Raw genomic sequence first — 9,811 nt, 5'->3', positions numbered from 1 at the left:
GCAGGACTGGCCAGAAAACAGCTCCTGGAGGGCACAGAGAGGCAGTGCCCACCCCTCCAGCCCCCCATTGCTCTGCAGCCCCTTGCTGTTGAGATTCAGCTTGGGGCCGATGGCAAAGCAGCGCCCGCAGCCTCTGACGTGAGCTGTTCCAGTTGGCCTCTGTACGCAGAGCTTCCTCCAGCCCGCTGTATTAATCGGTGCAGTTAATTAGGCATTTGCCAATTCAGTTTGCAACATCGTTTTAGCTTACTCGAAGGCGGGGGGGAGGCAAATTTCCTGTAAAAAAATGAAAACGGAAAAGCAAGCAAAGTGCTAATGACTGGAATGATAAACGGCTGGCAGAGCAGCCCGCAGCATCTGCAGGCAGCTCAGCTCGCACCTCGCAGCACTAACTAAAAAATAATAATAATCACGGGATCATTGCAAAGTCAATAACTAAGACAGTCAAGAATTACTTCCACTCGCTTCGTAATCAATCACTTATCCTGCCGAAAGCAGGCTGCGATTATTGTCCAGGTGGGGAGAAAGAATTTCGTCCCTGGCTTTCCTCGGGGAAGACGTGGCATGGTGCCGACAGCCCATCGTGGGGACGAGGAGCGATCGTTTCCCCAGCCAGACGGGCTGAGGGGCAGCCATGAGCAGTGGGTACTAGGGGGAAACGCCCCATGGTCCTCATGAGCTGCTGAACCTGCACAAAGAAGCAATTTTCATATGGGTACTGCCGTGGTGGGAAATCAAACCCAGAGGCTGAAGCCTGACCCGAAATCCACAGAGCACAGCCACGGCCTCGGCCTTGGTCCCTCATCCCCCAGCAAAGGCTCCCCAGGCCCTGATGGCACCTACCCGGAGCAGACCTGCACCTTCTGTTGCTTTGCCAACAGCAGGGAACGTAAACATCACAAAGAAGCATCGCTTTCACCCAAATTATTCTAAAAGGCGATTATGAAGGATAATCCCCTGAAAAATTACGGCCCTGCCGGCGTGGTTCTGGGCAGGAGACACGTGTTGCCCCAGGTTGGTGAGCCACTGGTCCAGCCCACGCCATACAGCTGCGCCTCAGGTTTCCGCTCTTCCTCTAATTTAAAATAGAAGATGGATAAAGCACCAATTAAAATATAAAGCAAGCTGTGGCTTGCCTTGGATTAAGCTGGGATTTTCAAAGGATGCTGCCCCAGCCTGGTGGAAATGAAGAGCCTTGCCTCGGAAGCTCTGCAGCCGTCTGCATTCAGCGCCTTTGAAGATCCCAGGCTTTTGTCCAGGTTTTTGCTGAAAGCACAAGGAACACAAATGGAGCATTTTACCCTCCAGCTGCCAGGCTTGCCTGTCACCCTCCCTAGCTACAGCTCCTGGCTTCTGCCCGGCAGGAGAATGTCTCTTAAAAACCAAACGCGTGTTGGTGGCACACAAAATGCCCCGGGTGGACCTGCTGGCCCAAGAGCTGCTCGGGCATCCAGCTCACCCCAGGAGATGGGCATCTCCACAGGGAGGGATTCAAAAAAGGGTGTTCCTGAGAAAATGAGGGATATTGATTTGGGCTCCTTCAAAAATAGAGAAATTCTGGAATATCTGAATATTTGTTGGCCGAGCTCCCAGCCTTCCAGCAGAGCCCAGAGCCCCAGCCCCAATATCACGCCTCTCTTGCCCTTTGCACTGCCCCTTGCACTGCTGCCTGCCCAAAGTCCTCCTGTCCTGGGTGCCAGCAGCCAGCTGCCGTTTGTGCGATCGATGAGAAAGCAATTCAGGACAGCAGCAGCATGTTAAGAGCAAACCTGCTGAAAGCCTGGGCTTTCACAGATCCATGCCAGTTGGTGTGATAGGGCAGGAAGGAAGCAGCGCGGGACCGACACGCTGACCTTTACAAACCCTGTTCCTTCCCCAGCTCCCGATCCCCAGCCCCAGCCAGCAGCCGGAGCAAGACATCCATCATCATTTACTGCCAGGCTTGCACGAGGGGACTGGGGAAATGGAAGGGCACTATAATTACACAGCTGGGCTTGGCACTCGCAGTCCCATCTCCACCTCCCATTTGTCACTGCAGAAATAATAAGAAAACGAAGCTGTAACGATCCAGCCTCCTCCTAAAAACGCGCAGCATGGCAGTGGCTTTATTAGCCGGATCAAAGGCAAGTCAGCGTGGCCTCTGCTTTGCTGTGCTTCCTGCGGATAATTCAAATAAACGTGTGGAGGAGACAGATTTGCCCCAAGCCCCCCAGCTCTCTGCAGTACAACCCCTGTGCCCATTTCCCAGCCATCCTCTTGAAGTGCCCAGAGGTGAGCGGAGTGCTCAGCACGCTGGGGATCTCCAAGGGACAGCATCTGGCTCCACGTGGGCCAGGGTCCCATTGCCATGGGAATTCCTCTGCTGCAGCCCCTGGGCAAGGGGATGCCTGGAGCAGCTCCCACCAGCATGGGGACATGCAGCCCCTCCGTGTCCCCCAGGGTGAGACAACAGGACACGCTTATCCCGAAGGATAAAAGCCATGTCCCATAGCAGAGCCTGGCCGGATCCTGCCGTGGGTGCATGGAGTGCTCTGATGTGGAGGAAGGATCCTGGCTGCGGGTGGCTGGAGAGCAAAGTGCTGAAAGCCTGCTCTGCTGAACGGGGGAGGTTAATTACTGCGATCAAAAATATCCGGAGGGAAAAAATGTTACAGCAGATATTACCAATTAACCCAGAAATCTAAACATCATAATTGCTGCAATTAATAGGATCCTACACTCACGCTAATTACCAGGCTGCGTGAGAGGCGGGTGTGCCAGGAGGGAGGGGAGCTGTGGGTGGCCCTGTGGACCCAGCAGATCCCTGCTCCATGTCTCGTCCCGTCCCGTCCCGTCCCGTCCCGTCCCATCCCATCCCATCCCATCCCGTCCCTCCAGTTATCGCGGGCAGGGGACCACACCACCGCCACGCAAAGCGTCTCGCCCGTTTTTGCAGCAGCCAGCTTAGCAGAATGCACGCTGTCACCTCTTGTAGAGCACAGAAATATCGAGTAAGGCTGGGTAAAACAAAAAACAACTCCTTTTCCCTCCGACAGAGCTCGGGGAATCTGTTAGCTCCAAGTGGATTTTGCAGTCAAGTCAGCAGCCCTTACTACCACCTGTCCCCACAGGCTCGCAGGGCATTTTCAGGCAGGAGGGAGCATCCTGCTTTCCCCCTGGCACTTTTGTAGGGTTTCAGCTTTGTGCTGATTTTCCTCAGAAGAGGAGAAGGGGCTTCCTTGGCACGGAGCAAAGCCTCCCACTAACAGCAGCTTTGCTCTGTAAGTAACGCTAGGTCCTTACCGCGATCTGCAAATCCAGCTATCAAGAGCAGGCCGACGTGGTATAATGGATGTGGTGTCAAGAAAAATTAAATCAAGTGTCAGGATAAAATTCCAGGGGGGACCATACTTTTATGATTCATAATGCCAACCAATTATCTCCCTGACAGGCTGAATGGCCACATTTTATCATGCCCAGCAGCCTGGAAAGGGAGTTGTGCAAACTGGCAAATGAAGAGATCCTTTAACAAACTCGGTGAACGCTGTAATGATCGCTCGCACGCGCTTCATTTTTCAGCTCCAAATGACAAAAAAATACCAAAAAAAATGGAACTTAGCGTGTGCCAGAGCTGATACAATCCCCCGAGAAGCAACTCTGCCTGGGGGGACTCGGGCACATCGCCCCCCTCTGCCCCAGAGTCCGTCCCAAAATGCCAGGCAGCTTTTTATTTTCAACAGCTGCCACGCTCCGGCGCTGCTTGCTTTGGGCACCGAGACATCAAACCGAGGCTGCGTTTCCGTCAGAAATACGAAGTAATTGAATATCTCAAGCAGGTACGAAACATTGCCCTTGGTGACGACTGCCCCCCAAATTACATCAGCTGCCGTGATTCAGCGGCGGGGCAGCCAGGCGCCGCCGCAGCAGCAGGCGAAGCGGGGCTCACGCAGCCGGTCGAGGCCGAGCGCGTCGGGTTGTGCACGCCGCTCGGCGCTGTCGTCTCGCAGCAGGAGCCAAGCACGGTGGCAGCAGGCGTCCCCAGAAAGCCCCCGCAGCACCCAGGCTGGGCCCCAATGCAGGACACTCTCCAAAACCTCCAAATACCAACCGCTGACGAACAAAGGTCAGCGTGCGGGGCTAGCGGGAGGGAAGGCACCGAACCAGAGCAAAACGCCGCGTTGTTGTTTTAATCCCTGGTGCAAGCACACTGAAAAGCAGAGGTGATCTTCCCCGGGGCTCCCCAGGGAGGTGCAGCCTCAGGAAAAGGCTGTTTGGGGCAGCAGGGGGAAAGAAATGCCACCTGTCAAACCAAATGCCACTAGCACTCAGCCCTCTCACTGGGTCCTTTGCCTAAAACATGACTATTTTCCCTAAAAGAAAGCAAGGGGTGCTCAGGATCACATGGACCACCATTACACGGACCTTTCCCAGGCATTCAGGCCAGGTGTTTGCAGGCTGTAAGTGAAAATAAAAAATCCAAGCTGCCACCAGCCAGGTCCCCAAGGAAAAGCTGTCACCGCTTGGGGCCAGGTGCCACCGAGGGCACTGTGGCGGCAGGTTGGGGTAGGAGGGCTCGTGCCACCCCGCTGGCACCGTTCCCCACGGCAGAACGGCCTTAAAATAACTTTCCCCCCTTCCTTACGCCCGACGAGGCTTCCTTCTGGCAGCTCGCGTGCAGGCACGTGTGCGGACACACACGCACGCTCCCCAGCGCACCGCAGGCAGCGGCGCTCTCATTATCTTTTAAATAAAGCGTTTTTAAACTCGCTCGGAATTTAGCAACAATCGCCATGGATACCAATCACCGAAATCCCTCCGTCACTATGGCAACGCCTTCCCCATCTTGCCTATTTATCCCGGAGCTGACACGCCATTTATTGTGAGTGATAGGAAGAGAATTTGAAAGCAACCTTCCCCCGGCGCACGGAAGCATGAAAACCCTCGGCGAGGAAGTGGCTATTAATAGAGATGAAGGGGCTGCGGCGCGCCAGCCCCAGCGCGGCACCAGGAGCTTGTTGCCAGCACGCCGAGGACCACGGGGACGAGATGCAGGGTCCCGCAGCGGGGCTGGGTGCTGGGGACAGCCCGGGGGCTCTCCAGCCAGGTGAACCGCACATAAACACCTCTGCTAGGTCCTTATGGCGCCCGCCGGGGTAATGTTCAAGAGGCTGGAGATCTCGGCGGTGCTTATTTCCACAATGTACCTGACAGAGCAGCACGGTTTATTATCCTCTGTGTCTCCAAGGGTCACATACTGCGGAGCTGGAGCCTGGTGAACGTGCTTAATGCAGCCTGCTGCCCCAGGGAGATGGAGGTGTTTAAGCACGAGGGCTCCTGCCGCCGAGCTGCGGGCGCTCACGCGGCAGCGATCAGCCCCTTGGCAGCGCAGGCTGGAACAAAGCCTCTCCCCGGCGGCCCTGAGCCGGCGCCAGGGCTCTGAGCACGCCGCGTGTCAGAAACACTTAGCTCTGGGCCAAGGAACAGGCAGGCAGCCTTGCGAAGGAAGCCCCCCACCACTGCACCCTTCGTGAAACAAGGGGAAAGGCTCCAAGGCCCCGGGAGGAGATGCTTGAACCCCCCAAAAAAACATCCTCCCCTGCCCCTCCCGTGGTGACACCGACCGAGAGGGAGGACAAGGACAGCAACAGGGGGCTGAGCCCAGGCAGCGGGCAGGATGAGGGCTCCTTCTTCATCCCCTCTGCCACGCTGCATGACCACGAAGGCCTCTCCATGCGGTTATTACGCACTGCAACCGAAATAGCTTCATGCTTGGAGGGCAGGAGACGGCCACGTGGCGTGGGACTGCTCCTTTGGGAAGGACGGAGCACAGACTGTCACATCTGATCACGGAGGACACTCGTCCCGGAGGGTGATGACAACGTGCTGGCTCTGTACCTTGTTTTCCATCAACGGCTGGAACTGTCTGGGGAAGAAGCTTTGTATTTTTCTTGCCCCTTGTAAGAGCACCACGGTCCAGACCAAGTCCATCCGGTGACCCATGCCTGAGGAGAGCGATGTGAGTGCCAGCCTACTGGTTTTTTTTTTCCTTAAACACCTCTGTTATGCAGAAACACATCTCCAAAGTCACCCCTCAAAGAGTTTTGATCAATTCCACCGGATCCTGGGAGCAGATTGTCCAGACACCGACATTGCTATGCAGACCCAGGCCTGGGAAATGGACCAAAGCTAATAGGAATTCAGCGCGGCCACCGACGATTTGTACAATTATGAAGTGCCATGAATCAAAAGGTTAACTTTCAGACAGATCCCTGTGGGAGAGCCCTTAGGCATCGATTTCAAGTTTCATACGCTATTCAGCCAAATCTCTTTATTACAGGACGACGGGAGCCTCAGCATCACACCACCGAGACAGCTGAAGGCTACACGGGGAGCAGGTTAGTGCAGGACACCCGAATCGGCAGCGCGGAGCTCTTCAGCGAAGACGCTCGGAAAGCGCTGCACTTCCCCGAGCTCATGAGCCATGAGAAACGCGAACTGACTGCAGTGTGCAGAGAGGCCGTTAATTACAATAACCCGAGCCACCGAAACATCTGTGATTAACAGGAGGGCTCCGGGAGGCTGAAGGCGTGTGAGCAGATCGCTCTGAGACAACGACACACCGACTGCGGCACTCGAGGCAGGTGGACATGGAAACACAGCCTTGACACGGGCGGGGGGGAGATCTGCAAAGATGATACATCTCAGGGAGGTTTGCTGTTTGCCCAAAAGCCTACACAAATACCCCAGTTGAAGCAGCTTTCTGCTATGCTAAATCAGGACGGTGGTACCAGCACAATCAGGATGCCAGGAGCACGGGGACAGCGGTGGGGAGATGTGTCCGGGTGCAGTCTGGATCCAAAGCTGTCTCCCCAAGGGACTCCCCCTGGGGAAGGACAGGGTGGACACACGTCCAGAGCAGCCCACGCAGGACAGCTGGCTGCTTCTCTCTTGGAAGCACAAACCTTTCCTGCCCTGCTGAACCAAACAAGGTTTTCAGCAGCAGCAGGGCCGGGGGGGCCCTGCCCACCTCCCGCTTGGTGGCATTTCCACCGAGATCCACGCATGAGCTGGAATCGCTGCAGCCAGGCAGGCTGAGGGCAGATTTATGAGATGTTGGGCACAAACAGCTCTTGCCCAGCCAGCCTTACGCCGGCTCTGCACACCCACAGTTGAGCCACCAGGATGGACACAGCCGTTCGCTTCCTGAAAGGATGCTCCCCCACTCCACAAATGTGAAATCTCAAACGCACAAGGAGAAATGAGATCAACCAGTCTGAAAAAGCCACTGCTTCTCTCTCCTGTTTGTTACACAGCACTTTACATCCCTTTCGTTATCATTCATAGCCATAAACACACGTGGGACTTCCAAGGATCCGTCAGATTAAAGACTCTGGCCAGAAAAAAAAAACACAACCACAAGCTAAGCCCAGACATAGCACTGCTAAACAAAAAAGGCCAGAAGGAATCACAGCACGGGAGAGACTAGAGAGTTCTCCCCCCTGTCAGTTCACATAAAATGACACAAAGAAACTGAGAAAAGCAACAGCATCAGAACCCGAAAATGCTTCCCCCGTTAGGAGCAGACGTGCAGGCAGCCGAGAAGGACAGCGGGCTGTCAGGACGGGGCGCACTGAAAGCACGGCAGCCCCTCTGTGACTTGGAGGCATTCGCTGGCAGAGCTGGGCTCCTTTCAGATCAAACGTTTTGATCTGTGAATTGTTATTCCAAGTCTTACTCCAAGGGGAAAACAGGAAGCAATCAGCAAATTAAGAAACCTTTGAAGGTATTTTTCCTAACCGTTACAAAAGACCAAAAAAAAAATAAAAATACACATTTGATCCTTTGGCAACGACAAAGGGCAAAGGAAGATTCCAGACTTGAGGCACAAAGCCATGCGATGGGCTCAAAGGTGACTCCAAGTGAAGGGACAGCACAAAAAGGATTAAGAAGCACAATCAGGTGCATGCGATGCATACGGACATGAAATGAGAATTGCTGCCCTGAAAATGGAGCCCTTGACTTGCCTCAGCTGTGCCAGCAGAGGTGCACAGGAAAAACATTTGCTTTGGGAACAGCAAACAGGCTGACTGAAGGGCACCTTCCTTTTCCTCTCCGGCAGGATTTCGTGACCCGCTCAGCTCTTCCTATTACAGGACCAGAACAGCATGATGAATCTTCCTTTATAACAGAAGGCTCGTTTCAGAGCTCACCTAAACTAAATACTGCCTGCACTGAAGCTTGTACTGCAGTCAGCCAAAGTCTCAAGGTTTTATGGAGGCAAACTTGCCCTTGAGCACTACCCAGTCATCCGGGCTTCAGTGAAGGCTGGGTGAAGGCTGGGTGAAGGCAGTGAAGGCTGAGACCCACCTCCGAACAAGAGACTCCAGGGCTTGTTTCCAGTTTGAAGATAATCTTATGACCAGGTTTGGCTTCATTTCCCCCAAATGCTCACAAGCACCCGGGATGAGGACGGCTGCATGAGCACACCAAGACACCAGCAGTTTGCAACAAGAACAAACTACTGTAGCAGAGCGTCCAGTTAAAGGGACTTCTGAACCCAAAATAGTCGAAGTCTATAATCACTGCCTCACTGTCGTGTTTGGTTTTTGTCAGCCCCCCCCTCCCCGCAGACTCTGAAAGTGATTATAAAACCACTGCCATACACAGAGGTGGATGCAGACTGTTAGGCACATTCATAAAAAAGTCTTACTCTGCAGGATAATCGCCTTAAAACCAAGCTGCTCTACATAGCCACTGCCCTCATTTGAATTCAGCGTGGTTTTGAAGCTGCAGAGGCCTCAACCACGGGGCTTTGCCTCCTTCCTGGCTTTCTGGTAGATTATCTCTACGCCTTGCCATTAAGCTTGTTTTACTACAAATTCGGCTGGTATTTGCTGTGTTCAACCACCATCGCCCATGTTGTCTGTGTTACAGCACCGCATTTATTTCCTGAGAAGCTGCGGGATGGCACATCTGCTTTTTTTCCACTCGACCCCTATAAGCTGGATCAAGGGGAGCACTAACGTTTCGTTCAATTTCGTTGAACCAAAACCCTCCTATTTTAGCGAAGCTGCTGACGACTCCGGCTGCCTAGTTTCTGGGAAGCAGCAACAGCAACGACATGCCTGGTGGGAGCATTCCCAACTGCTTTCAGAACGAAAAAGCAGCATCGGTGGACCTAAAATTAGACAGAAGACACAATACTTGGACTCAGGGCACACGTCCGCTCCTCTGCTCCTGCTCAGAGAACAGGTAGAACATTACTTTTTCGGAATTGCCTAGCTCCAAGTGCTACAAAGTGAGAAATGTTGACAGCTTTTGAAGTATGGTAGCAGCAGCTGGCAGAAAGGAGCCTGAGGCACAACACGGCTCCTGTGCAAAGCACCAGTCCCTCTTTTGAGTCGCCGCGTGGTGCTGGCAGACGAGGATCTCAGGAAACAGCAGAGCCCCGAAGACAAATGGTGCTCGAGTTGAAAGATCTGGAAGGAAGGAAGGAGCAGCAGGGGAGCAACGGCTCCCTCCCCGCTCCCCCCGTGGAAGAAGAGGTTGCAGCGAAGTGTGACGAGGACAGAGAAAGAACAGGATTGCTGTTCCTCTCCCGCAATTAAAACTGATTGATTATGTACAAATACTCAGCAAAAGAGAGGCTGATCCCTACCCCGTTTTTGAGGGTGCTCCGCACCAAGCTCAAACACCAGCACAGAAACAGCGAGGGCCAGTTTTTGGGAGGTGGAGCAGGAGGGGACAGCAGGAGGGAGCTGCAGCACGCCAGCACTGCAGGAGCCCGGGTGCAGGACGCCCCGGCCACGAGCCAACGAGGGCTGACCGCAGG

Source organism: Cygnus atratus, chromosome 17 (assembly GCF_013377495.2).
Source record: "Cygnus atratus isolate AKBS03 ecotype Queensland, Australia chromosome 17, CAtr_DNAZoo_HiC_assembly, whole genome shotgun sequence".
Taxonomy (NCBI): Eukaryota; Metazoa; Chordata; class Aves; order Anseriformes; family Anatidae; genus Cygnus; species Cygnus atratus.
Note: the sequence above shows the minus strand (reverse complement) of the source record.